Genomic DNA, 23,624 nt, shown 5'->3' with positions numbered 1-23,624 from the left:
AATTACCTGTGACCATAGGATAATCCATCTGTGTGCTCTGGACCATGGGCTTTATTAACCTGAATGTTGTGGGTAACGATATACTTTCTGAAGTTTGTCTTTAAGGGGAAAACAAGGTATTATTTTGAGAAATTATAATTTAGAATATTTTTTCCTTCAACTACGCATATGCCCATAGAATTCTAAGGTGCCTTGAGTTTTTCTCTTGTTCAAGCATAGTGAAAATATTCTTATTATAACATAGTATTTGACTTATGGTGAGGAAACACTATTCATTGGTGTAGATTGTTTATGCTAAATTAATTCAATCAATTTATTGAGCACATATTATAGGTACATTGAAGGATAAAAAGATAAATCTGACATGGTTTCTCTTTAAAAATTTACAGGTCATAATACAAGTAGCTCTAATGAAAAGAAAACACAGTTCATGATATGAGTTAGTCACAAAGTACATGAGAATATTGAAAAGGAGATCATTTATGGTCAAAATTATCAGGCAGGGATTCATGAAAGAGGGAAAATTTCATATGGGCCTTGAAGAACGAATAACATACAAAATATGGTTCTTTCCTAGTAGAAAACATTTTAAGTTATACTTAAATTTTAAGTTAACTTGTGAAATAGAGTCAGCAACCTATATGGTGATGAGATAGGAATCTATTAATCAGAAGGTTAATGTTTGAGAACATAAGTTGATTTATGTTTACATCCACAGCTCAAGCTTAGAGATGTCAAGAACCACCCAGGAATCATACTTTACAAATTAATTGTAGCTCTCATTTTTTTCAAAAGAGAGTTATTATTCAGTGCCAGGTAACGTTACAGGTGCTTTTCTTATACCACCTTGTTGAACACACTCAAAAATCATATAACTTAGTTGTTGTTCCCATTTTACTAATAAAGTAACTGTGACTTAATAGTGTTGAGTTAAAATTGGCTAGGGTCACATTGCTATTAATCAGTAGTACTGAGGTTTGCGTGATTTTACAGTCTGGCATTTTAACCACTCAACTATGTTGTTATGCTAAGGGTGGGGATGGAGCTGGTGATTATCCTCTGACTTATATCCAATTTCTTGTCTTCTTTCCAGGCTGTTTTCTTCCCTGACATGTATTTTTACATCACCGCAGTTTTGGATGTACTCTTTTCTTCAGTTTGAGAACTTAGTTAAACTACTGCCTGTGGCTTGAATGTTATTTCCTAGTCAGAGATCCTTGCTTCTTCCTCACTTGCATGTTGTAGCAACATAACTGTGCCTCAAGGCCTGTGCCTGTCAGGGCTCAAAAGCAGACTGGAATCCAGTTTTCCATACAGACTTACAAAATTGGCATCCCCATGCCCATAATTCAGCCGTTTTACCATTTCTGACAATTGCTAGCGGCACATTGGATCCTTTCACTAACCAGCATTTGTTCATACTAGTTCTTGGTCCTCTGCTACCATCTAATGGCCACTAGATGCCCAGCTCAATTTTCACTAGGTTTGGCTGAGATATACACAAGTGAAATCATAATTTTTTTCTAATTATCTAATTTAAAATCTGTGAAACAGATTCAGTCATGAATGGTAGAATACATGTTTGAGATACTGACTTCTGCTCAAAAGGGCCTATAATATCTCTTTTTTCTGTTGAGATAGTGGTATTGATATGGTGGCAATAGGGACATAATAGGCAATTTAAGGAACAAAAACTCAGGACTTATACAACACACTATCCCTTTGGTTACCAGAACAACTCACAATGATTTGAAATTCATCAGCCCTAATTTATATAAAAGGTAATGCAACTACTGTCAAATACTTTAAATCCAGAACTAAATTACATGTATAAATTTAAAGAGAGCACACTTAGCTTTCAGGGAGATGTTTTGATATTTCTAAGTTACTCATGCATATGGAACCCAATTTATGAATAATCAACAAATCTCAATAATAAACATTATTATATCCAGTAAACTCCACACAAGAGTAGATTCTATGACCCTCTGCCTTGAGCAGACTGAGATAGCAATCTGTGCCATTGCTGTTACCACTGGTTTAACTTGTTTATTGAACTTCTGTCCCTTCCACGACAGAATGAGGATAATCCAGCATTGTCAGGGAGGAACATGTATGTCTTAACCTGATTCACCTTTCAACAATTAGGGTGTGCATTACGTGCTTGGAGTAGTGAACATTTTAACCTTTACTCTTACTTGCTTTAGAATCATCTTGTTCCTCCTCATTATGTTTACAGACAGTATGAAATAGCATTAAAACTTGTTCTTTTGTTATCCTGTTATGTTGCTGTTTTCTTTAAAAGGGCTCACTTGATTACAGGAAAATAAGATCTTGCTTTTAACTCTATGTTTGCATTTAGGAAATTAATTGGCAAGTGGACTAAGTAATGCTTACTGAATAAATGAACAAAATGATCCTCTTATTAGATATTACCTAGTTAAGATGTAATGGAAATATGGTGAAACAATTTACTGCTGTAATACATAAGTGTACACATCTGTTCAATAAATATTTACTGAATAAATTCCATGTACCAGGCATTGTATTGGGCAACAGAGATGCAAGGATTAATCAGACTCATTCACTGTTTTGTATGTCCATGGATCTAAAGGTGTCATGACCAAATTTTTACAAACACATCATGGTGAACTCGACATCAAATACTGTTATGAGCCAAATTCTTGATCTGGTAGACACAACAACTAACTTAAACTTTCTTTCTCTTGTATTAATTAAAATTGCTGATAGGTATAATTTCCATCAGACTCTAGCTGTTATTTCATTTTGTGACTGATACTGACCATTAAACAATGATTTTTCTTCAAAAAGACACAGGACTCCATGATCTGAAAGAGAAACTACATTCTTCATTTAAAGAACTTTAGATATTTCTAGTTATATACTCATGTTGTTTGATGCCCATCTATAATAAAGAATTCTCTGAATAAATATATTCTGTATTAGAAATTATTTTTAGGTCAAGAAACAGAATAGTGCTCTCTAAATTAGAATGCAGTAGTATATAATGATAGACTAGATACGTGGAGCCTCTAAACTTACCAAACTTAAGAAATGTCTCCTCTTACTTTTATGATTGAATTTTTGGCTCCCCTCTAATACTGTGAATATGTTAGTTGCCTAACTTTAGGTGCATGGGGTTTAGCTAAACAAATGTGTGCCTGTAGAACTTAAGATTCAGGCAATATAGAAATACCTAAAAAATCTCCAGTAAATGTTTATTTCTCTACTGATTTCCCCATATACATTATGTGTATTCTTTGTAAAAATAAATAAATAAACAAATAATATGGACAAAAACTACACCAAGGAATAAGATCTTTTTCTCACTGATACCTGATCTGTTTTAACAATCCAATCAACCACCAGTGACACCTACCTACATTTCCTTAGTTCAATGACATAGTCTACTTTCAGGATTGATATAACAGGACTATGTGCTTTTGCACTCAGTATGGCTTGTGTGTTTCTGCACCATTGTGCCTTTTGGATTTTATTATGCCTGGGCGATTTTCCAATATTTTATGAACATGGTGTTTCAAGACTTTCCTGGATTGAAGCATGATTGTATATCTGGACAATATCTTAGTCTACTCATGACAGCACTGTCCAGATGGTCCTGGACTGCCTCCAGTAGAATCAGGTTTTTGCCAAAAAACGTAGAAGTATGAATTTTATGAACTCCAAGTCAAGTTCCTGGTGCATGTAATCTCCTCACAAGGGATTGGGATGGACTTTTGGAAAGTCAAATCTGTACTGATTAGGACACACATCTAATTCTAAAAAAACTTTCAATAATCTTTCACATTCCATGGATAATTATATTAGATGCATCCTCCCTTTTTTGGCTTTAAGTGGCTCTCTAACCAGTCTTTTGGGGGAAATACTAGACATGTCAGTGAACTCCTGAGTTCCAGGAAGCTTTCAAAGAATTAAAATACTGGTTTATTTCTGCTTACATTTTGATATATTTGTTCTCTTATAGATAGATAATTTGTATGTGTATTTACACAGTCTATTTGCTCCGTCTTGAAAGATATTGTGTTGATTCTCCACCACATTTTAGTTACCCTTCTACATATTTCTTCTCTTTCAGAGCTAACATTTTTAAAAATTGGCTCTTTACTTGTGAACAAGAGTTGACCTATTTAATAAATACAAATACAGGGCATCCTGTACTTTATCTGGCAAATCTAATTGTCTTCAAGGTGTGTTATTTACACAATAGTCAGAAACTTCTCAAATCACTCCAGTCACCCATGTATGCCTCTTCACTTTTTGAAACCAATGTTGCTAAGGTTACCAAAGACATTTATGCTGAATATTATATGAACAAATTTATAGTTTACATGGTCACTTTTCAATAGACACTGGACTCCTCGATCTTTATTATTATTTTAAAATTGATAGATATAATTTTACTTATGTACAAAATGATGTTTAGTGTATATATATACATCATGAAATAGTTAAATATGGCTAATTAGCAAATACATTACCTTACATAGTTATCATTTTTATCCATTTTGACTTGTCTTATGACATTTTTAATTTTTCCTTTTTATTTCTTTATTGGCCCATTGGTTGTTCAGGAGCATATTGTTTAATTTCCATATATTTGTGTATTTCCTAAATTTCTGAGGTCAGAAAAGATACTTAATATGATTTACATATTATTAAATTTAATAGTATTTATTTTGTGTATTTACCTATGTTCTTATCCTAGAAAATGTTCCCTGTGCAGTTAAGAAGAATGTGCATTCAGTAGTTGTTGAATGTACTGTTCTGTATGTATCTGTTAGGCCCATTTTATCCAGAGACAGATTAAAGCTAATATTTCTTTGTTGATTTTCCATATGAATGATTCATCAGTTGTTGAAAATTGGTACTGAAGTCCACTTCCATTATTTTATTGTAGTATATCTCTCCCTTCAGATTAGTATTTGCGATGTTTTGTTGTTCCAGTGTCGAGTTTATAAAAATTTACAATTGTTTCATCAATTTGTTTAGTTGACCCCTTTCTCATTACATAATAACCATTTTTGTCTCTCTTTAGTTTTTGACTTAAAAGACTATTTAATAGATTGATATAAATATTTCTGTTCCCATTTATTTTCCATTTGCATGGAATATGCTTTTCCCATCTCTTTACTTTCATTCTACTTGTGTCCTTACATGTGAAGTGAGTTTATTGTAGGTAGTGTATAGAAGGGTCTTGGTTTTTATTTGTTTACTCTGTGTCTTTTGATTGGAGAAATTAATCTATTTACATTTAAGGCAATTATTAATAGGGAAGTACTAATTACCATTTTTCATTGTTTACTAGATGTTTTGCAGATACTTTCCTTCTTTATTCCTCTTTGACTATCTTTTTTTGTGGTTAAGTGATTTCTTCTAGTAATATATTTTGATTTCTTGATTTTTATTTTTAGAATATCTATTACAGGTAACATCTTAAACATATAACAATGTACTTTAAGCTCATAAATTAACCTTGATCTCCTTAAAAAGAAAAATAAACCTTTACATTTTAATAGCATTAACCCCACCCACCCACATTTTGGATTCTTGATGTAACAGTATATATCATTATATGACATATCTTTAAACAGATTACTAGAGTGTTCACTTTAACCTTATTTCAAAGATGAAAGGGATATATATACACCACCATTACAGGGCTAGTGTTCTGATTTGACTATGTACTTGCTTTTGCCAGTGACTTTTCAGATTTTGTATTACTTATTAGAATCCTTTTAATTCAGCTTAAAGAATTCCCTTTAGAATTTCTTATAAGACAGGCCTGGTGAGAATGAACTTTTTCAGCATTTGCTTGTTTGTCAAAATTTCTGTTTCTTTTAAATTTCTGAAGGACAAGTTTGCCAGGTATAGTGTTCTTGGTTGGCAATATTTTCCTTTCAGCACTTTGAATATTTCATTTTACTCTCTCTTTACCTGTAAGATTTTTGCTGAGGGGCTGGGGTTTTGGCTCAGCGGTAGAGTGCTCACCTAGCACGTGCAAAGCCCTGGGTTCAATCCTCAGCACCACATAAAAATAAATAAATAAAATAAAGGTATTAAAAAAGTTTAAAAAAAAAGATTCTGCTGAGAATTTTATTGCTAGATGTATTGGACTACTTTACATGTTACTTGACTCTTTTTCCTTTCTGCTTTCATCACCCTCTCTTTATCTGTAATGTCTGACATCTTGATTATAATGCCTCAGTGTTGTCTTATTTGGATTGAATCTCATTAGAGACATTTGACTTAAAAAAACCAAACAAACAAGATATTCATATTATTCTCCAGGTTTGGAAATTCTGCAATCAATGTTTAAAATAAACTCCCTACCCTTTATTTTTCTTTAATCCATCTCGAACGCTAATGACATGGGCATTTGCTCTTTTGATGCTATCCCATAAATCCCATAAGCTTTATCCATTTTTTCCTTCTTTTTTTTCTTCTGAGTGTACATTACAAATTTCTTGTATTCAGGTTCATAGTATTTTCTGCTGAATCACTACTGTTAATTCTCTCTATTGCAATTTTAAATTTAATTCATTGTATCTTTCATCTTCACATTCCAGCGTTTTTAATGAAATAAATATTTATATTATTATTGTCTTCTAATTTTGTTGAATTTTATCTGAATTTGCTTGAAGTTCAATGAACTTCCTTTAAAAATCTATTTTGAATTCTTTCTCAAGCTGTTTATACATCTCCAACTCTTTTGGGTCACCTTTATTGGTCACGTCTTTATTGGCACCTTATTTTCCATTTGGTGACATCATTTTCCCTTATTTAACTTGAACCTTACAGTTGTGTATTAATGTCTATGCATTGAAGAAGTAGGCATTCATTCCAGTCTTATGGTCTTTATCTGGGAACAATTTTCAATAGAAAGCCTATCCAGAAATTCTGGGAACACCATCTACTGTGGCCCTTACACTTGTGACATGTGTAGCTTTTGTAGCGCTATAGGAGTTCTCTAAGCTTAACTTTGTGCCACAGTAGTCATAGTGCTTTGCTGAAATCCCATGACCATCAAGGCTGGTACGTCACCAGGCTGGAATCCAAGTTCCCAGCTTCTGAGGCCTGATAATAGATGAGGGTAATATAGATCCCAGACCCCAAGGTAGCTACAGTTAGCTGATCGATATGCAAGCAGAGCTTGAATCTGTTTTGGTGGGGTTATGGGGACTTTTACTGATGCCAAGTAGTCCTACAGTCTCAATCTGTGGGTAGCAACATAAAGGCAGAGGCTGTGGGAGTCTGCATAATTCTGGGTTTTATTGTGATGGGTTCAGTACTGGGTTCTTAGATAAAGTCTTGCATTTACATTCCTTTGTTTCTCTAAGCAGATAGTATCTCTGCTGCACAGTCTGGAGTTGGGGGAGGGGTGACATAGGTAATGAAAAACCGCCTATCCTATCATCTTCAATGCATCATTTCTTTTTTTATAATCATGTGCTATGAATTCTGACCTAGTTTCTTTAGGTGTTTTTGAAGTTATTTTTATGCATTGGTAGTTGCTTAAGTTGATGTTTCTGTGTGAGTGTTGTGGGGAGGGAGTTGCTTAAGAGTTCTATTCTATCATATTGCTCTGTTTGTCCACTTGGGAGTCTGCTGTGCCTTGCTCCCTCTTAAACTACTTTTCCTTTGGTTTTGATGTCCTTGTACTCCTTCTATCTTTATTCAGTTTTACATACTCTTTACCTGCTTCATCTAGCCTTTAAATATTGGAGTTCCTTAGGACTTCATTGTGGATACCCTTTTCTTCTCTATTTGGTTATCTTGCCATAAGAATATCATAACTTTAATAGCTTTCTATTTGTTGATTACCCTTAACTTTGTCCTTCAAGTGCTCAAACTCCAGAATATTTTATTCAACTACCTAATTAATATAGACACTTCAATGTATTTTGGTCAAATCAAACTGAAAATATCCAGACAGAATTCTTAATATCTACTTGCTCAACCTGTCCCTCAATCAGTATTCTCCATTTTGGTGAATATTGTCTTCCTATTGCTCACCCCAGAAACTCCATAGTCATGATGAACACCTTCTTTTATCTAATCTCTTACATTCAAACATTAAGCTCCATAGGTAATTCCTTCAAAATATTTTTAAATAAGTACATTCTCTAATTTCTGTTACCACTATGCCACTCTTCTTAAGGAAGTCATACCCGAACTTCCTTAGTAATTCCCATAGTGTAAAACCTCAGAAAATAATGCATACTTAATATTACTTGCCAAAGTCACATTTTCACTTTCTGTATATTAAACAAATAAATAGATGTTTCTTTCACCAAGTTGTAAATTCTATGAAATTCTTGTTTTAGCTCATTTAGCACAGTACCTGGCACTCTATAGGTGCTTGTTTTAGTCAGCTTCGTCACTGCTGTGACTAAAAGATCTGACCAGAAAAATTTTAGGGAAGAAAAGTTCATTTTATGGCTCGCAGTTTCAGAGGTCTTAGTCCACAGAAGGACAGTTCCATTCTTCAGGACTGGAGGTGAGGGAGAACATCATGGCAGGAGAGTGTGGCGGAGGGAAGCAGCTCATATCACAGTAATCAGAAAACAGCAAGAGGGGTCTTCACTTGCTAGATACAAAAATATATATCCCAAAGTCATGCTCCAATTCCCACTTCCTCCACCCATACCCTATCACTTCAGTTACAATTCAGTTAATCCCTATCAGGGGATTAAATCACTGATTGGGTTAAGAATCTTACAACCCAATCTTTTATCCTACTTACATTCTCTCAATATGAGATTTTGAGGGACACCTCACATACAAACCATAACAGTGCTCAATAAATATTTGCTGGGTGGAATATAATTATTTTTAACAATAATGAGCATTTATCATGTTACAGGAACTATGATAAGTGCTGTATATGGACTACCTCATTTAATATACTCAAATATCTTTTGAGGACAGTAGTACTAATATCTTCATTTGTATACCTGAAGAAACTGTATACCAGAAAACTGAAAAATCTCACCCAAATTTAACCAACTAGTAAGAGTTAAAATTTATTTTTTTTTTCTGTTAAGACTCAAAGTTTGTATTTATTAGAAATTCAAACTGTACTGGTGTATTTTCTCTGCAATTTTACCATCACAGGACTTGATACAAAAGTTATTGTTATATATTTCAATTTCCAACAGGGTCCTTCTGTACAATAATAGTGGAAAATTTTAATAACCTATATTTTTGTTCTTCTGTGGTTCACTTGTGTAAGAATAAAACATTAGATAGAGAGAGGTGGAGCAAGATGGCAGCTGAGTAAGATCATCCAGCAATCATTTCCCATAGACCACAGCAATTTGAACAGCAATTAAAAAAACAAACTATCTTCAAAAAACTAAGAAAGTCAGGTGAGACAATATAGTTCCTGGTTATAACATAATGAAAATGAAAAATGCATTGAAAAAGACAGGAGGGAAGGATATTACAGATATTCTGACTCTGAGAAGCATTGCATGAAAAGAGGTGATTCGTTTCATGGGGAGAGAGAAGGAATTAAATCCAGGCTTTAGAATTGAAATCCAGTACCAGGTCTATCATAGTGAAATCCAGTACTGGCTTGAGCTTCATAACTTTGTACTCTCAAATAAAACCCATGGACTGAGACATTGGAACTACATTATCCAGGTGGCTTAATACCCTCACCATTCCTACCCTAACCTTGGGCAGCAGAATATGGACAGCAGGTTATGAAAGCCAATACAAGCTGGGCATGGTGGCACATGCCTGTTATCCCAGTGATTCAGGAGGCTGAAGCAGGAGCATCTCGAGTTCAAAGCCAGCCTCAACAACTTAGTGAGGCCATAGCAACTTAGTGAGAACCTGTCTCAAAATTAAAAAAAATAATAATAATAAATAAATACAAGGGCTGGTGATGTGGTTCAGTGGTTAAGAGTCACTGGGTTCAATCCCCAGTTACCCCCCAATCCCCCCCCCCAAAAAAAAGGAGAGAGAGAAAAAAACAAAACAAAAACCAAAAGTCAGTATATAACTATCTTTGGAGTTCAAAGCTGAGTCCACCTTAGCAAGACCTGGGATCAGGAAGAAACCGAAGACCTCTATATCCAGACTAAAACTTGCAGAGGGAGCCTCCAGACTTTCCCTAGATCTAAATGATGTTTATGTCTTATTCTGTATCATTACCCACATTGGAGTGGGCCAGGGGCATCCCCCCAGACTGTGCAAGTCCCTGTAACTATAAGATTCAGGTGCAAATCAAGTTAGCATCTGCCTTAGTAACCAAGGAATTATGTCTATTGCTCATCTTCCAACTTTAGGGGGCACAACACTCCCCATGCTAATGTTCATAGATTGGGCCAATAGACTAGCTCTAGATATAGGCAGAGACTTGGGACCCAGTGGTAGAAACTCATGTTTTGGTCAATATCATTGACTATTGTGATCTGAGTCTGAGTGCATCCCTGAAATTGAGCAAGTCCTTGTGGCTGTGAGATTCAGGCGACACTCAGCTTAGCATCAGGCTCAACACATCCCGAACATAGCATGGAGCAAGACTCAATTTGCTAAAGGTATAACAGGGTATTTAAAGGCATAAAAGAGTATTTAGTCTAGGAGTTTGCCTTGAAACTCACAGTTAAATAAAAACTATAACAGTAGATAGATCCTAATGACCTCCCATCCCAAAGTCAGTGCCTACAAACTAAGCATCTGCAACTTCCTCAGAAATAGGCAGAGATAGAGTAATTATAGACTCAAAGAAAATAAGTAGCCTTCTTAACATTTCTGGAAATACAGGTACAAACAAAGCCTGTTCATGAGACTGGAATAAATATATAATCCTTCAATGTTCAAATGATGTCACACACCAAATATAAAGAGCTTTCAGGAAATCATGACCTCACCTAATTGGTCAAAATAAGGTTTGTTTCAGTCAGCTATTTTTTTTTGGCCCTGTGACCAACAAACCTGATAAGAACAATTTTAGAGGAGGAAAAGTTTATTGAGGCTCATGCCTTTAGAGGTCTCAGTCCATAAATGACCAACTCCATGGCTTTCAGCCACAAGTAAGGCAAGATATCATGTCAAAAGTGTGGAGGATCAAAGCAGCTCAGAACATGGCAATCAGTAAGCAAAGAGACAGCTCCACTCACCAGGGACAAAACATAAACCCCAAAGGAAGGCTCCCGGTAATGGGCCTCCTCCAACCACACTCTACCTGCATACAGTTATCATCCAGTTAATCCATATCATTGGATTAATGTATTGATTAGGTTAAGGCCCTCATAATCTATCATTTCACCTCTAAAAATTCTTCCATTACATTACACATGAGCTTTTGGGGGATACCTCATAACTAAACCATAACAAAGTTACAGAAAGTGACTAGTGGATAACCAGTGTACGTGAACTCTCAGAGAGTTTAACACAATAGTTTTAAGGAAACTTAATAAGCTTGAAACAAACACAGGGAAAAGATTCAATACTCTAACAGAGAAATTTAACACAGAACTGGAAGCAATAAAAAATAATCAAACAGAAATCCTTGAGCTGAAAAATATACACAGTAAAATTAAAATTCAACAAAAAACATCAATAGTAAAATAAACAAATGGAAGAGAGAATTTCTGATTTAAAAATAGAATACTAGAGGATATATATCAGAAGAAGGTGAAAAAATGAGGAAAAATGAAGAAACATTTGGTAACTTTGTGGTAGCATGAAATAGCAAATATTAACATTATTTGGGTTAAAGAGGGACTTCAGAAGGTCAACATGGTAGAAAGCTTATTTAAATAAACCATAACAGAAAATGTCACAAACTTAGAGAAGAATACAAATGTCCAGGAAAATGAAAGTTAAGGGTTTCTAGTCAGATTCAACTAAACCAATTCTACTCTAAGCAACATTATAATTAAGTTCTCAAAAATGAAATGTGAAGATTATTAAAGCAGGTAGAGAAAAGAAACAACATAAAAGAGTATACTAATTTGCCTGACAGCACACTTCTTATCAGAAATTTTACAGATCAAGAAACTGTGGCATTAATTTATCTCAATATTGAAGGAAAAAATGCCAATTGATAATACTGTACCAACTCAAGCTATCCTTTAAAAATGTAAGAGAGTTAGAAATTCTCAAAGAACAGCTGAGATAATATAATTCTTCTAGACATTTTCTACAAAAAAAGTGGTACCAGGAATTCTTGAAACTGAAGAAAAGATATTAATGAATTAGATGAAAATATTGAGAGTCATAAAAATCATTATTAAGAGTAATTATGAGGACAAATTTGAAGTGCTATAATAGTAAAAAATAAGGTGTAATAACAATTTATGTCTTTAGTAAGAAGATTCAAATCAAAAACAATTAGAAATAACTGATTAAAAGAATATGTTAAAGGGCCAGGGTTGTGGCTCATTGGCAGAGTGCTTGCCCCAGCAAACTTCCAGCTGCCGGCTGATGATTGGCTCACAGTGGCCCCAGCAACATCTAGCTGATTGGCTCCTCTGCGGTGATGCTCATTGGGCTGTTTCCCTGCCCTTTCAGACCACGGAGCTGCTCATTGGGGGACTTTTTTGGCTCTGCCCACGTGACCCAGCCAATCGGCCTCAAGAGCAGGAGGATTGTGGGAGGTGGAGAGAAGCTTGTGTGGGAGAGAGAGGCTTGTGGAAAGCCGGTGGTGGCAGTTGAGGCTCTGAGGGTTTTTCCTGAGAGGCTGTTTTGTTTGGCGTGTGTGGTTCTAAAAATAAAGTTAGTTTCTTTTGACAAGTGGCTCCTGATTGTGCCCAGCCAGACTGCGGCAGTGAGGCAGAACATCAGGATGTGAGAGTGTGGCAGAGGGAAGCAGCTTACATGATGATCCAGAAGGAGAGAGAGAGAGAGAGAGAGAGAGAGAGAGAGAGACTCCATGCTCCAGATACAAATATATACCATATAGCCACACCCCCAATTAACCACTTCCTCTAGTCATACCCTACCTGCCAGTTACCACTCAGTTCATCACATCAGGGATTAATCCACTGATTAGGTCAAGGCTATAACCCAACCATTTTTCCTCCAAACCTTCTTGAGTTGTCTCACATGTGAGCATTTGGGGGACACTTCACATTCAAACCATAACAGAAGAAACCAAAAGCAGTAAAAGAGACAAAGAAAGTCATTATATAGTGATTAAGGTGCCAATTTAGTAAGAGGTAGTAACAATTCTAATTTTATATGAAACCCAAACTGAAATACCCAAATATATGAAGCAAATATCAATCAACTAAAAGGAAAATACAGACTTTAATATGAACACAGAAATCCATAAATAATGAAATAGTTAAGTTGCATCCTTTGACCAAATGGATCTAACATTTTTGCAGAGAATATTATATCCAATAGCTGTTTCTACTCATAAAAATATAAAATATTGCCCAGAATTGATAAGCCTTAAAAATAGTAGAAAAATGAAATCATACTGAGAATTTTTTTCTGACCACAATGCAATAATACTAGAAATCAAAACAAGAAAAACTTTGGATATAGCAGAAGCATGAGTACGAGGGGAAGTTCATTTCAATCAGTGCATACATTAAGAAAACATAAATGTTTCATATAAACAACTTATTAGAATTGTTTTTTCTTACTTTTCTAGCATTTTGAGATGCTAAAATAAGTAAGAACAAACAAACCAAAATTAGCAGAAAGAAATATGAATATTTCAGTGCAAATAAATGAAATACAGACTCAACAAAACAAAGATTTGGGTCATTGAAAAATTAACAAAATTGACTAGTGAACAAAGGGAATAATAGACTCAAATAAATAAAAGCAGTGATGGAAAGAATACATTACAACAGCCACCACAAAATATAAATGATCATTAGACCTTGTTATGAAGTATATGCCAAAAAACTTGATAACCAAGTAGAAACGGATAAGTTCCTGGACATGTTCACTTACCAAGATTGAATCCTGATGAAATAGAAAACTTAGATAGACCAATAACAAGTAACAAGATATAACAAGTAACTAAGTTTCCCATCAAAGAAAAACCTAGGAACAGATGACTTCAATACTGAATTCTACCCAACATTTAAAGAGGAACTGATATCAATTCTTCTTAACTTATTCCAAAAAAATAAAAGAGGAAAGAATTCTTCCACACACATTCTACAAGGCCAAATTTACCCTGATAACAAAACTAGATAAGGACATGGCAAAAACAAATAAAAAGAATAATAGGCCAATATACTTGATGGATATAGATGTAAAAATTTGTAACAAAATACTAGCATATCAAATAAAACAGCATTTAAATAAGATTATTCACATCACTTCTCAGATTTTGGCTCAGATTAAGCACAGTACCTCTGCTTTTCAGTTTAATAAGATTATTCATTGTGATCAAGTGGTATTCATTTTAGGGGATGCAGGAATGGTTGGACGTCACAAATCAATGAATGTGATACATCACATCAGCAGAATGAAACACAAAAGCCATAAGTTTATACCAAAAGATGTAGGAAAAGCATATGATAAGATTCAGCATCCCTCATGACAAAAACACTGAATAAATTAAGTATAGAAAGGATGTACCTCAACATATTATAAGCTATTTTTCAAAAACTGACAGCAGACTTTACACTGAAAGGGGAAAGATGAAAGCTTTCTCATTCAGATCTTAAATATGACAAGGATGCCCACTTTCACCACTTTTGTTCAAAGTAGTTTTAGAAGTTCTGGCCAGGACAATCAGGTAAGATAAAGAAATAAAAAATAATAGAAATTTGGAAGTAAGTCAAGTTGTCATGTTTTGAAGATGATATGATATTATATATAGTAAAGACTCCACAAAATAAACTAGTGGAACTAATAAACAAGTTTGGAAAAGTTGCAGGATACAAAATCAACACCCCAAATTATTAACATTGCTATACCCCAATAGCAATGATCTGAAATAGGTATGAAGGAAGCTATTCATTTATTATAGCTTAAAAAATAAAGAAAATGCCTAGGAAGAATTTTATTCAAAGAAATGAAAGCTCTCTACAATGAAAATTATGAAATATGAATGAAAGAAATTGTAAAGAACACAAAAATGGAAAGGTATCCAAAATTCATGTACTGGAAGAATCAATATTGTTAAAATATTCAGTGATCTATGCATTCAAGCTATTCCCAAGTAAGTATGGATGACATTTATCAAAAACCTAGTGAAATTAATCATAAAACTTATATGGAACCACAAAATACCATGAAATAGGGCTGGAGTTGGGGCTCAGCAGTAGAGTGCTTGCCTAGCATGCATGAGGTGCTGGGTTCGATTTTCAGCACCACATAAAATAAACAAACAAATAAATAAAGGTATAAAAAAATTTTAAATACCATCAATATCCAAAACTGTCTTGAGCAAAAAGAACAAAGCAGGAAGAATTTCTTCATAATATTTTGACTTCAAACTATAATATCAAAACAACATTGTACTGACATAAACACACACACACACACACACACACACACACACACCCCAGTGGGACAGAATAGAAAGTCTAAAAGTAAACCCATGCATCTGGGGCCAACTGATTGATGTTTGACAAAAATGAATAAGAATACACATTGGTTGGGAGGCTGAGACAGGAGGATTTTGAGTTCAAAGCCAGCCTCAGCAAAAGCAAGCCTCAGCTAAGCAACTCAGTGCTACCCTGTCTCTAAATAAAATACAACATCGGTCTGTGAATGTATGTGGCTCAGTAGTCCACTACTCCTGAGTTCAATCCCTAGTAAAAAAAAAAAAAGAATACACATTGGATATTGGCCAGGGTTTTCAATAAGTAATATTGGGAAAATTGGATGTCCACCTGCAGAAGAATAAAACTAAGACCCCTCTTTCTCACTAGTAACAAAAAAATCAAAATACATTAAAACTTAATTATTAAGAGCCAAAATAATAAATTAGTGGAAGACAACATATAGAAAACTCCTCAAGACATTGGGATATGCAAGACATTTTTGGACAACACCCCAAAAAGTACAGAGGAAAAAAGCAATCATAGAAATAGGATTACATCAAAATAAGTTTTTGTGCAGCAAAGGAAATAATAAACAGAGTGAATGGTCTAGAGATTGGAACAAAATATTTGCAACCTATCTGTATGAAAATTGTCAATATCCAATTAAAATGGAAAATATATCTAAATAATTATTTCTCAAAAGAAGACTTACAAATGACCAATAGGTATATGAAAATGTTCAATATCACTAATGACAAAGAGATGTTGCTTCAATCCAGTAAGTATGACTATTATAAAAAAGATATAAGATAAAAATATTCTGGCAAAGTGTACATTAACTGATGAATGGATAAAGACAACAGAGTATGTATACATAATGGAATAATATTCTGTTGTAAAAAAAGATTGAAATTCTGTAATTTATGATAATGTAGATGAAATAGGAAATCATTATGTTAAGTGAAAAATGCCATGTACAGAAAGAGAAGTACTACTTGATTTCAGTCAAGTGTGGAATGTATGAAATTTGATCTTGTACAATTCTAGAGTAGAATAGTGGTTACTGGAGGCTAAGGAAAGTAGTAAGGAGGGAGCGATGGGGAAAGGTTGGTGAAGAAGTATTAAGTTACATTTTTATAGGAGGGAGAAGTTTTATAATGATAATGTAACCATATAGTTTAAAAAGTTAAAAGAAAGCATTTTCAATATTTTTGCCATAAAAAAGTGATAGATAAATATTTGAGGAGATAGACATGTCTAACGTGAATGTACACTGCATACATTGTATGTGTTTATCAAAATATCATATGGTACCCCATTTATATGTACAGGTTTTGTGTTTTTATGTATCAGTTAAAATAAATTTAACTAAAAAATCCCCAAAACTCTCTGTATAAATGTCATTTGCTTTCAAGTGAAATCTCTATTTCCTTTCAGTGTTTGTCTTTCATATATGATACATATATTCCAGCATATATCTAACTATAATGTAAGAAATATTAATTTTAAAATATATGGCACATCACCATGATATAACCTTATTTAATACATTTAATGGGTCCAGGTCTGAGACCAAGAACAAAATACTGACCGATTGGGCACAGTGGCACATACCTGTAATCCCAGTGGCTGGGAAAGCTGAGGCAGGAGAATCTTGAGTTCAAGGCCAGCCTCAGGAAAAATGAGGCACTAAGCAATTTAGTGAGACCCTATCTGTAAATAAAATACAAAATAGGGCTGGGGATGTGTCTCAGTGGTTGAGTGACCCTGACTTCAATCCCTGGTATAAAAACAAACAAACAAACAAACTACTGACTGACTTGCTTAGGGTCCAGGCAATTCTGAAGGATTTTTGACCCATTTCCACCATTTTTTGCCCCTCTCCCTATATGAATACATGATTGTATTTATAGCTTTAGCTACAAAATTGCCTGAGTTACATACTATATTATAATATTCATATTATTCAAATATATTAATAATGCTATACCTTTTCATTTCTTATTAGGAGCTACCCTTTTGCGATATCTTCAGACTCTTTAAATGTGTAAATCAGGTGACATTTTTAGGAGTACAATTTGGTTGCGGTTTGCTTTCAACTACATATTGACTTCTTATTAGCACCAACATATTCTAGAGGTCATCAATTCACATTTTATTCTGTTTCATAGAGATAGCCATACATTGTGAAGTGTCATTCTTTTCATCTTCCCCACCCACAGATGCTGTGTGAACAAATCCAACACACCGATTACAGCATCTTAAAATAAAGATATTACTTATGATGGCCTTTCTGATCAAAAATTAAAATATCTTCACTTGCCAACTTAGAATTTATAGTAGTCTTACAATCTTATACACAGAATATTATTGTGATAATTAAGCACATTGGTGAAAGAAACTCTCACAAACTTAAACAAAAAATAATTTAGCAAAAATTATTGAGGTTAGAAAGATCTAAGAAACCAAGAAATAGAAAAGGAAACCATACCAACTTTGATTTACAAGGTCCTTCCTGTTTAGAAGATAATACTGGTTTGCCAGTGATACCTCCACCATAGCTACTGTTAAATATCTCCAAATATACCTTCTGAAGCTTTTTGAAATTTAAAATGCAGGAATAAAGGCTTTTGATTGGCTGAAACCAAGTCATTCATCAATCCTCCTGATCCTCTAAGCTTCCAGGTGAGAGGTTTAGATTTGAGCAGTGGGAGACAGGTGCAGGCACTCTTGCGAATACTACACATAAGGAGAAATGGCAAATTCTCAGAAGTAGATTGGAACGCTTTTAGGAAACTTGCTATTTCTAATAGCCCATAACCCCTGAATCTGACCAATGGCTGCTATAAACTCTACAGTGTTTTTCATATGACCTACTACTTTACCCCTGATACTGCGCATAATCTCTCCTGATATAAACTGGTCTGGGAGTTTTGTGTTCCTGGTACTTTTGTGGTCAAATATACTAGCTTGATTACTGAGAAGGGAATAGGATTCTGTTAAACATAGTTTTAGCATTCCACTTCAATGCTGTTCATCTTCCTCAGATTTTCATAAATGACACTCACAAAAAATTCCACTATACTCCAAGCATGAATGTGAGGACAGAGGAGTGTTAATTTGCCTAAAATTCCTTAGGTGTTGCACTCTTTGAACCCAATCTACCTAGGTCTCATTTGGAAATAAGTGACACTTAACTCTGCTTCAAAAAGTGGTAGAATATTCTCACACTGTGTTGGAAGAACATTGCATTTCATGGCCTAGTGATCTATTTAATTCATTATGTCTGCCCTGATTCCATTATTTCCTAATTTTTGCTTGGATTTCATTATACTTTGGTTCCAACCTTAATAATGTGATTAATAACCTAATCTGGGCTTGGATGGATTCCTAGGTCTGGTTTCTGTTTGCTTCTTAAAATCATTAAATACATTGCTCAATTCCTTGTTTCATCTAATTCAGACCCATTGAATTATAGTAATTTTATCATGTTCCTTACTTGTGACCCCACCCTTCTCTGTGCTTCAGGCCAGTCCTGGATCTTATCCTCAAAGCCAAAGCAGTTTTTTTTTTTTTTTTTTCAATTCTTCTTACAAATGATAGTAGCACATCTGGCACTTTTTTTTTTTTTTAGGCCTGTAATGGTCTATTGCTACCCTCTAGTGGTCATCTCCATGTATCTTCACTTGAGATCTCTGTATTCATATCTTCAAATTGTGTATAATGGAATGAAGAGACAAGAACTTTAGAAAACCCATCAATTCAAGATTAGATATATTTTTACATCATTAAAATGTATGAATATGCTTAAAAATGCAGAATAGGTTTGATAAATTGATTTGACATAAAAAATAAGATTTACCTACCCTCTACTTAGAACATATGTTTCATATGGAATTATGGCATGCAGGAACATCAGAGAAGATATTTGACTTTTGTTTATATTTGATATTTGTTCACAAGAGAATATAATATCAAAACAAAATTTAATGAATGGAAATGTGAACATATATTTATAAATTCAAATAAGAACAGAAATATTTTGCAATATTTATGGGGACAGAATTATTCACTGCCCATCCAGATTTATTTCTCTTTTTTATTTATTTAGAAAAGTAGAAACTGTTTCATTGACATAGAATTGTATTCTATTTTATTTAATTAACCTTATTCAGTATTCTCAAGAATATCAGGGTAGATAGAAATGGATGTGAAGTAAACAATTTAAAGTAAACAAATTAAGCTAATCTTATCCCTTTTCCTGACAGTGTATTACAACTTCTATTTTTATTTCTGGCACTTCTACTACACTGACAATGTACCACTTTTCTCAAATAATAATAACAACAACAACAACAACAACATTGAACATATATAAAACACTGGCTTTATATTAACTCTTTTTTTTAGAGAGAGAGAGAGAATCTTTTTTGTAGATGGACACAACACAATGCCTTTATTATTATTATTTTTTATGTGGTGCTGAGAATCAAATCCAGATCCCGCCCATGCTAGGCGAGTGCTCTATGGCTGAGCCACAATCCCAGCCCTATACTAACTCTTAATTACTTTACATGCAACTCATTTATTTCCCCACAACAACCCACTGAGAAAGATATTGTTATTTGCCCTAATTTGCAAATGAGATCATCAGAGCTTAAAGAATTTGGGTGACTTGTGTAGGTTATATAATTAGTCAGGGGCAGAGTTGGGATATGAGCCCAAGTAATTTCACTCTAGAGCCAAAATGCTGAACTCTATACCTACTTATTTGACAATAGGTTATCACTAGGAAAAGTGTGTTGCCCTCTAGGGGTGTTGAGTTCATTGTCTCAGCTCAGCAAAGAGTTCATTGTCTCTGCTTACACAAAGAATAGCAAGCTAAAAGATTCATTGCAAGAGCAAAAGTAACCATGTAACAGACTTCTCCAAAGATAAGGGGCACAGGAATCAGGAGTTTGATAGGCAAGTACTGACTTGCTCTTTTTATGGGCTTTGGGTATTCCTCCCTAGTGAAATCTCCCCTCTCAACACTCCCCTCATTGTCACTCATTGAACCCCCTTGTGTCCACATGTCTATCTTAGATCCCCCACTTATGTGCATGAGCATGGAAGTGTCTGCCTGACTGGGCCCCCCACTCATGTCCACGAACACCTTTGTCAATTGGGAAGTTTGTCTTACTGGAAGACCCTCTTTGTTCTCATATTTTCTGGGTCTGCCCCCGATTTCCTAATTTGCCATCTTGCCCTGACTGCCTATGCAGTTCTAAATCTTCCTCAATTCCTCTCTCAGAGGACACGCTGACTACTGCTTGGAATTGGGATGATGATCGCTCTGGCTACTTCAAGCTGAAAAGGATCATAGTGAAGCTAAAGTCTGAGTGTCCTCCCAGGGAGAGATTAAAGCAAAGAGATGTCATTAGGATGGTCCAGAGGTCCTCAGTAAAAACTGGCAGGTGCATTCATGTGGGGTTCCATCTGTACAACCATCTGTTTACTCAGCCACAAATATGTCTCAATCGCAAATAACACATTTGGATAGAGAAAAAAAAATCACATTACTTTTTTTTTCCTTGTGTAAGAACCAATTACATGAGGTAAAGCCAAATAAGAATGTAAAATAAAGTGTATAATATGAAAATTACATAAAATATGTTGCTCGGACTATATGATGCTATATAGTCCCTATATAAGATAAACCAGAACATTGCATATAAGGTGGCTGTAAAGTTTTCCAATGGGTTATAGGAATATAAATGGCAAATCATTTCCTAAAAAATGACATCATTTACAATAGTTAACTTTGTTGGTACTTTTTTTGTATTAAAGTATACATATTATTCAGAGAGCAAAGAGTTTAGTTAAACAAAATGTTAACATTAGTATCTTTATTTAATGTAGCAAGAGTAGACTTATTGAACACGGTTAGGAATTTCTTATCATAGTCAAGAGCATTTTGGTGAGGCAGGATTTTCATGGGCAGCAATTGAGCATTGTCAAAGCTTGAGCTACCTTTTGTCCAGAATTGCAGTCTTCTGGTTAACCTCTTAAGGTCTATTGAGTTTACTATACCCAAACCAGTTCCGGCATCACCAAGCAAAGTATTTTACTAAATTATTTTCCTCTGGTTAAATTGTTTCAAAATAGGAAAACTCCAATTAGCAAAGACACATTGTTACTGTTGCAGTGAAGCTACCTTGTATCCATATATAAGTAATAGTAGTCTAAGCAAGTAAGATATGCATATAGTTGGATGGAGTTAAGGATATTCTGTGAATTTAGTACCACAGTCAAGGTTCCCAGGAAAATTGCCGCAGTCTGGTTGGGCACAAAATCACGAGCCACTCACAGCCTTGTAGATTCAAACAGCAAGTCTTTATTCCCGACCTCTCACCGGCACTCTACACGCACGTTCTGGGGAAAATCCACACCTCCACCAGGCTCTGCATCCCAAAATACTCTCTGAATCCCACGAGAACTCAACAGGAACTCAAGGAGCAGGCAGGCGCCTGAAGCAGCAGGATACACCCTATTCCCAGCAGGATACACCCTAAACCTGGACCCACCCTAATCCAGCAGGATCCTCCCTAAACCCGGATCCACCCTGGTCCTTGAGCAGGATCACCTTTCTCAAACATTCATGCAATGTCACTGCAAATGACCTGGGTCCAAGGCAAGCCCATTTCCACAATGGAGAGTCCTCCCTCTAAGCAACATTGGGTAGGCTGACAAAGAAATTGCCACGCGTCATTCCTACTTGGCTATGGCTCTCAGCAGAAAATGATTCCTGAAACATATTTTGTGCACTGCTAATGGTCACCATTAGGTTTTTCTGGAGATAGATTTAAGTATATGTGAACATGAGTACACAGAACAGAGTGGGTATGCCTAAATAGGTGAGAGCTAACAATAGCCTATGTTTAGGGCCCCAATCTTGTCAGAGTTGTTACCATTAACACAATAGCAGAAAGTAGTGACTGATATTGCAATCAAAAGACTAATAAAACCAAACATATCACTTAGCTAATTTAAACAAGAACTTGAGGTCTTCTATCAATTCCCAGGTGTAGGGGTCCTTAGGAGCCTCCATTGTGGTGGGCTCAAAAGGGGGTCTCGAGGCTTTAAGGTGAGTATGATGTACCCAGGAGTCTTGTCCTGCTACATGAGCTGATAAATGGATGGATATGATTATAGGGAAATGACCCTCCCTGTTAGGAATATGTAACCTGTTGTTTGCTTCTATAGTTTTTGCTAAACAAAGATCTCCAGGACCCTTGGTGATCTCTCTCTGGAAGTTCTTTTCAAATTTTTGTAAGTATCTGGTGAAACATGGCCAGCTGAGTTACATGAAATACTAATTGAAAGGACTCAGAATCTAAAAGTAAATAGACAAAAATGGCTTTCCATACAGGGACTCAAAATAGAGTTAGACCCTGTTGGGGTTTGGTCCAAAAGTTATATCGCATCTTTCCATGCCAAATCACAAAGGTTTGATAGCTGTTGGAATGTCTCGATATATTGCTCTGGGTTTTAGTGTACCTACCTAGGTCCTTTTGTACATCCTTTAGTCCAATCAGTGAGAAAGGAATGTGTACCATCTCAGGTCCAAATTTTCCTCCTGGCATTTGTCGAAGGGGAAACATATCCTGGGTAAGGAGTCTCATGGGCATTCCCTGGCCATGGGAAAGGTTTGTGCCTAGATAAAGGAGGTCATGGTTTTAAGCATATTTCCTTTGTTTTTGGTCCCCTTAGACTAGGATAAAGTGGTAAGTGGGCTTGAGAACTGGAACCTCCTCTTTAAGTGGAGCAGGTATGATTTCCTTTTCATCTGATGGAGGCTTATCATCCTCCAGCAAAGAATTTTCCTTTTCTGGGGTGTTTTATCTCTGGTTTAGAGCAATACATAGCTGCTAAGGTCTGAGTGTCAAGTTTACAATTCTTTGCTAGTTCAGGGTGATCCTTTAGATAAAAGAACAATTGTACATAAGGAACTTCACTGCATTTACCACCCCCACCCCCCATTTACAGAATATTACTGTAGAATGGCACTATAGTTTTTAGTCCCCTCTGGTGGCCATTGTTATCCATCTCACAATGGATACTAAGGCC

The sequence above is a fragment of the Marmota marmota genome, unplaced genomic scaffold (genome assembly GCF_001458135.2).
Source record: "Marmota marmota marmota unplaced genomic scaffold, marMar, whole genome shotgun sequence".
Taxonomy (NCBI): Eukaryota; Metazoa; Chordata; class Mammalia; order Rodentia; family Sciuridae; genus Marmota; species Marmota marmota.
Note: the sequence above shows the minus strand (reverse complement) of the source record.